This window comes from Octopus bimaculoides, chromosome 21 (assembly GCF_001194135.2).
Source record: "Octopus bimaculoides isolate UCB-OBI-ISO-001 chromosome 21, ASM119413v2, whole genome shotgun sequence".
NCBI classification, from domain to species: domain Eukaryota; kingdom Metazoa; phylum Mollusca; class Cephalopoda; order Octopoda; family Octopodidae; genus Octopus; species Octopus bimaculoides.
Window position 1 is genome coordinate 28,502,999 of NC_069001.1, and position 7,757 is coordinate 28,510,755.

A 7,757-nucleotide genomic window follows, 5' to 3' on the forward strand; every position below is an offset into this window, starting at 1 on the left:
TACTACTACTACTACTACTACTACTACTACTACTACTACTACTACTAATAATAATAATAATAATAATACTAATAATAATAATGATGATTATGATGATAATATTGCTGGTGTTGCTGGTGCTTCTGCAGCTGCTACTACTAATACTGCGACTGCTTATGCTGCCATTACTTCTACTACTACTACCACTATTACGACTACTATTACTACCACCATTACTATTACTACTACTGACAATAATGATGGTGATTGTGATGATGATGATAATATTTCTGCTGCTACTACTACTACTACTACTACTACTACTACTACTTTCTCTTGTTTTCTCTGCTTCTTCCTCTTATGCTTCACCTTTTTTCGTATTGTTGATATTCTCATCACTGCTATTATTGATGCTACTACTACCGCTACTGCTTCTATTCCAGGTGCTATTTTGAGCACAACACATACTACTGCACGCACAACAATTACTACTACTACTACTACTACTACTACTACTACGTCTAGCATTCGTACAACAACGAAACTTCACCATCAGCACCACCAGCAGCATCACTCTTTTTTTTTGTTTGTTTTTGCGTAGTCTTGAAGATAACCATCACCATGGTGATAGTAACTGTGATCTCGATTGAGAACTATGTGACCATCAGCAATATCAACCGCTCCGGTACAATCACCACCACCACTACAATCACCACCACCGTCATCGTCATCGTCATCGTCATCATCCATTATCAACATCATAGCCACCACCTTCATTAACATCATCATCCTGATCGACTTCACCGTCACCGCTGTTGTCGTCATGGATACTGTCCTCGTCGTTTTCATCATCATTGTCATCATTGTCATCGTCATCATCATCATCTTCATCATCATCATTTTCATGGCCACCACCTTCATTAACATCATCATCATCATCATCTTCATCATCATCATTTTCATGGCCACCACCTTCATTAACATCATCATCATCATCATGACAGACTTCGTCATCGCTGCCATCAACATTATCATCATAATCACCATCGTCATCTTCGTTATCATCCTCATCAACACTATCATCATTTCCTTCAAGGACGGCGTTTCTTTGAGAAACCGCTTCTAAGCCACCTTTGTGTATGGTTCGGTGTATTGTTACGTCATATTACGTTGCGAGTTAATATCCTGCCAAAACATTTCTTTGATATTTTCTTTCATTATTCCCGAGTTCGATTAAATAAGTAGCAATCAAGTATAAGAGGTCGATAGAATCGATTGTGGCATTTTTTCTTTATCTGTCACCTTAAAGACCTTAGTTGGAATTTAATACTTTTATTATTACCTTCTGTGGTTGAAGGATCTTATACCAGGGTTTTCCGGCTTTTTTCAGACGGTAATGTAAAAAAAATATTATGCTTTTAAATTACAGTATTTAAGTATGGGCCAACATGGGTGCTCTGTGTACGTGGGATGCGTGAGAGAGAGAGAGAGAGAGAGAGAGAGAGAGAGAGAAAGAGAATATGCGTTTGTTGGTGCGACGAACTGGCAGAATCGTTAGCACGCCGGGCGAAATGCCTAGTGGTATTTCGTCTGCCGCTACGTTCTACGTTCAAATTCCGCGGAGGTCGACTTTGCCCCTTCATCCTTTCGAGGTCGATAAATTAAGTACCAGTTACGCACTGGGGTCGATGTAATCGATTTAATCCCTTTGTCTGTCCTTGTTTGTCCCCTCTATGTTTAGCCCCTTGTGGGCAATAAAGAAATAAGAAAGAGAATATGCACTTGTTAGTGAGAATGTGAGTGAGCTTGTGTGTGTGTCTGTGTGTGCGACCCTGTGTTGGATAATACAAATATATACGCATATTTACGGTTTTTAGCTTTTCGTAGAAAATTACACTTTTAATTGGAAAGAGGAATTATAATCTACACTTCTTGCTGCTATCGAAGCACGGTTTGCATTTTACTAGGATTTTCCACTTTATGATGTACTCCGTGGCGATCTCTTACTAAGCCCAGACGTACTTCGCAAGGGATGTGACATTACGTTTCACTGGGATGTTGCAGGAAGACTTGTGGTAATTATATATATATATACACACACATACATATCTACTTCCCTTGATTCTTCTTATAGCCGCCAGTCTTTACCCAAAGACTTAGTTCTCGGTAAAGTTTTCGCATTGTAAGCTCAAATTATCTTAATGCTGCTAAGTGTTTACAATATTGAGCATCTCTAAACCTCATTCATTCATTCACTCTCTCTCTCTCTCTCTCTCTCTCTCTCTTTCTCTGTATGTGTATATATATATAGATAGAGAGAGAGAGAGAGAGAGAGAGAGAGAGAGAAAGAGATAGATAGAAGTCTATAAGATGTAAATATTTATTATGACGGCCCTAATTTTTTTCTATTATTTTATACCACTAATAAGGTGTTTAACAGAAAGCCCTTGCTAATATAAATTTTTTGTTAGTATTTTACTTATATTTATTAATTTTATGTACTGTGTCATCCATATTGCAATTGGGAAACTAACTCTATTCTTTGTAGATTTAAAAAATATTTAATGCTTAAATCACTGAAAGAGCACGCTCCTGACCTTTCTTTGGCATTTCACACATAAACGAAGGAGGGAAGGAAGGAAGGAAGAAAGAAAGAAAGAGATATAGTTATTCTCTTCTCAATCTTGATATCTTTTTGCTACGTCATGCAACGTTATAATTCTTCCCAGATCTCGGTCTAAGATCATAGTTTCAAGACTTAACCTTGAGAATACTGCTCAGTTTTTCATTTCGTGTTGAAGAATTTCAATTCTGTTTTTTTTTTTTTTTGTATGATTAGCTTCTATAATTTTCCATGCCAAGATATCGTGAATCTATCACAGGTAACCATTTATGATCGTTCTGGAATCTCTTGTCTGTATTGTTAATATATTTAATAATTTAGTCGTACGCTTTTGTTAACAAGCGCTGATTCTAATGCTCTAATTCTGGAAGTATCAATTAATAGATACATATTTATGTTGTAATGCACTTCAACAAGAGGTAAACTGTTCACTATGTTGCGTTTATTGTAATGTTTAGATATTTTAGCTGTGGCAGTTATTAAGCCTAGCTCTGTTCCAGTCAACAGTTACCATTGTAGCCAATACCTTATTTTTGTTAGCTTTCATCCATTGAGTACCGTTCTCCATCTTGCTTTGTGTAAGATTTTCACTGCTAAAAATCTCTGTAAAGCTTTGTTCACAAAAGTTAGCTAGTCTACGCAAAATTTTCCCCAAATATTCAGCATGTGGTTACACTACTTGTAATGTGTAAATTTTCAAATGTATGTTCATTGCTTTTCGATATTTGTAAAGCCAATACTAACCTATTTCTTTTTCTTTTTTTGCCGATCTGCAATATAAAAAGGCACATTGTACAGCCTTGAATGAAAACTATTGTATCCCTTTCCCTCAGTATACTGCAGATTTACACAGAAATTTCAGTCTCCAAATACATAGGGCTTCAAAACACTTCTTTCATCATAGTGTACCTTATCTGTCTTTTATATTTACGGATATGTAACTCCTTGCATCTGCCATCTTTATTGAACCTTTATCTCATAGTTGTATCATAAAGTATTTTACTGTCTCCCTGCGTTTTCTCACTGGGCGTGTTTTAATAGAGTTCCAACAAAAGTTTTTTTTTTTTTTTCTGTAAACGCATAAACTATTTATTTGATCTTCATTCCTTTGAGAACGTATTTGACTGTTTGCTAAAAATAGATTCCTTTTATGGCCTATTCTAGTAACACTATATTCATGCCGTATCATCTGTAAAAGCAACGTGAAATTACTATTCTTTACAGATAAAGCACGCTCAACATAATTTAGTCTTATATATCCAATAAATGGTTGTTAAACAATTTTCTACGAACTCGTGAATTCTGGGGGGTTTCCTGAAGCGAGGTTTAGTGTTGTGGATCTCTAAGCAATTTGAGAATTTCTGCTGAGGTGCTCTTTTATGTTTCATGTGTGTCAGTCATTAGAAAACGGTCATGCTGGAGCACTGCCTTAAAGAATTTTTAGTCGAATGAATCGACCTCAGTACTTATTTTTTACTCTGGGTGTTACTTATGCTATCTACCTCTTTTACCTAAACGTTAGGTTACCAGGACATAAACGCAACAACACCGGTTGTCAAGCGGTTGTGAGGAACAAATACACACACAACACACACACACACACACACACACACACACACACACACACACACACACATACATACACACGGTGGTCTTTTTCAGTTTTCGTCTAACAAATCCACTCACAAGACTTCAGTCTGTTCGATTCTATAATAGAAGCCACTTGCCCAAGGTGCCACGCGGTGGGACTCAACTCCGATCCATGTCGTTTTGAAGCAAACTTCGTACCACACAGTCACGACTGCACCTAGACATAAAGAACACTTCGTGAGTTTACGCGTCATTCGTGCCCAGGGTCCAAGCTAATCTTTTCTGTATCGTTCCAAATTTAGCATGGGTACTGCTGAACAAGGGCACTGAAAGATAAAATAAATCGCTCTCAACTTACTCTATAGCGTCTGAAGAATAATAGAGATAATTTACAAGGTAGTCTCAGATATCTTCTGTTAATTTCTGGCATTCTTCCATGCGTAGAACGTCGACAGTACTAGGGCGCGGTCTGGAAGAGTTTGGTCGAACTAATGCACGCCTGTATTTATCCTTCTGTCCGGTAATTTTTCTATCATTCCTTTTATGCTGAAGTGTAATTATGAGAAAGTAAACCAGGCGACCTAAACCAAACGATGAGGTTGTACAAAAACAATCTCAAAGACACTCAAATATAGATATACAGACCCACACACATACGTAGATATACATATCCACAATCATACGTAGCTATACATATGCACACACATCTACATACGTACTATTGAGGTGTTTATCATTAGAACTGAAAATGGAACCACGTGGATGCAACAATACGAACAGATTATGGATGCCTGTGTATGTTAAGTATATATAAAGTGACTTAATCTATACAGAAGCGATTCCTGTGTACCGCTGTCTTGTTTCTAATTCTGGCAAGGTATTATTTTTCTGAAACTATTTTAGTATTTTGAAATCTGAAATAACTCATTTCACTTCTTATAGCAATAATATTTGTAGTTCTAAGCAATAACGCTGATCGTTCGTTTGCCGATATCAGTATGGAAGTATTCGTTACAATCTTTTTCGAGTTGTAAAAATAGCAGCCAAAAGACAATCTAATCACCTCCAACACTCTTAACATACGAACACGTCGCTAAGAAACAGAACAGATAGGAAACTTGGAATCGTCATATCGCAGGTTCGATTACGGTTGATTTACGTCTAAACAGCAACAAGGTAACAGAAACAGAATTAATGTAGCCTCAGAAACAACGCATTGAACGAAGCACTCTGGTGTGTAAGTGTGTATGTGTGTGTGTGCGCGTGCGTATGTGTGTATGCATGCATATGTATTCACACACATATATATGTACATGTATACATATATATGTGTATACGTGTGTGTGTGTGTGTGTGTGTACACTTCGTTTTTGTATCTGGTATGCAAGATTCGTTATGTGAATTCGTGTGTTGAAACAAATATTGTTGTCTGGAGAGAGTCGTAGAATCTTAATATAATACAGTCACCAGTTCAATTTCCACTAAATTATTTATTTATTTATTTATTTATTCATGAAATCTATTTATTTATTCCTGTATACATGAAAATATGTGTGTGTGTGTGTGTGTGTTTATATATATATATATATATATATATACATATATATATGTATATATATATATACGCGTATGTGTCTATATACACATATGTGTGCCTGTGAATGTATATATATACATGCTTGTATGTTTATTCGGAAAGAGAGAGGGTGTGAGAGAAAGGCTACTGAAACTGACTCGACCAAAATATAACTGTTATTAGACCCTACTTTGGTATCAAGTACACTTTCATATCACAGTAAACAGTGGAGCGATATGTGTGTGTGTGTGTGTGTGTGTGTGTGTGTGTGTGTGTATGTATGTGAGTGCGTGTATACGCTTGTGAGTCCGTCTGTGTATGCGTTCACATCTTAACATTTGTGCGCGTGTTTGTGCCTGTGTGTTTGTGTATGCGTGCAGAAGGAAAATGTTTGATAGTAGATGGTTACCTTAGGAACACGTTTGATCAGAGCTGATCTGAAGCCAAATAACACCCAATAACAGTTTTTTTTTTATTTTTATTTTATCCAGTCATCGTTCATCACATGACGAAACGGCATGTATTTTGGTACGGAACATAGGCTTCTGTCTTTGAAGTTTCACCTTTGTTGAGAATTAGATTTTGGCGGATTCTCTTCCCGATACTCTCTTCCAGTACTTATTGTAATTATTTCTCTGTTATTCCAGAACAATACTTTAATTTTGGTGCGATATCTACTGTTCAACGACCTTTGCAATGTCTTTCAGTGTCGCACTAAGCGTACATATGTACTAACATATCAATATACTAGTTATGCCGTTCGCTTTATATGAACATTATCTAATATTTCTCTGTTTAATAAATTATTTCTGTATGATATTAGTTCTACTTTAATATCTCGTAAACTTATCTGTGATTGCATTCATATATCATTCTGCAGAAATGTACTGTGTGTGTGTTTTTTGTTTTACTTTTTTATGTTTTTTTGGTAGGGTATTTATCTCGCAATATTTTTTTTCCATTCTAGTATAGGAAATACGCCTTGCTCAATATTTATGCTTTTATTTATTTTTTCATAAATTTAATGATACAGATACCAATCAAATAATGTTGTGACATAATCGATATTTTCATATATCAAGCTGACTGATTCTCCTTTTTTGATATGTCATAATTCTTATCATCCTCTTCTCGTCATCGTCATCATCATCAGCAGCAGCATCTTCGTTCTCAACATCACCATCACCAACAGCACCGTTATCATTTATCTCTTCCTTCTCATAGTTCAACAACAACAACAAAGGTGTCATGGAAATTACCATACATCACCGATATTATCACCATCGTCATCGTCCCCGCCACTTCTCCTTTCCGTCGGTGGTGCTGGTGTCGTTGATGTTCTTGATGCTGGTATTGTCACAATAGTATCATTTCCTGTGATCCATTTCTACCCTAAAAGCCATATAACGCAAGAACCACCTCTAAAACTCTTTTCATTATTCACTGTTATATTTCACACAATCGCATTCACCATGTCCTCACGAGGAAAACTCGGGGCTTATATATATATATGATGAGGTATGCCAGTACTTGCAGCTATGTGTTTGTACAGTATCATATAATCCTAATATTTTGGAAGGACACGTTGGATAATAGCCATAAATACAAAATTGATCGTGAAAACAGTTAAAAGTTTTCGTTATGAGACCACCTGATGCCCGGCCAGTGCTATGCACACTTATACACAAAAGCTAATCCTAAACATTATCACTATGAAAGTGACACATTTTAAGACATTAATTTCGATGTTGTAGATGATTGGTAAAATTACCTCGAGGTCAACACTGACAAAACAGATCCCTACGTCCAAAATCGCTCCCACATAAACATGTGTTTTTTCTTTTTGGTGTTTGCCTATATACGCGCACTGACACACACATACACACACAAAGGGAATCGTTGCGCGGTTTTTCTCTGTCTTCGTTACTCCATTCTCTCTCCATTTTTCCTGTCATTCCTTTCTCTCGAACACTATAGAGACGAAACGTC

General features: G+C 36.5%; 1 protein-coding gene and 1 non-coding gene across 2 annotated transcripts in view; one reads left to right on the top strand and one right to left on the bottom strand.

Annotated features, from left to right (window-relative positions):
* LOC106883108 (glutamate receptor ionotropic, kainate 2-like) overlaps nucleotides 1-7,757 on the top strand; it is a 676,112-nt gene that overhangs the window by 300,167 nt on the left and 368,188 nt on the right. The window lies entirely within an intron of this gene.
* Nucleotides 4,412-4,519, bottom strand: LOC128250493 (U6 spliceosomal RNA). The gene has a single exon (XR_008266510.1). It is a non-coding gene; the product is annotated as a U6 spliceosomal RNA (small nuclear RNA).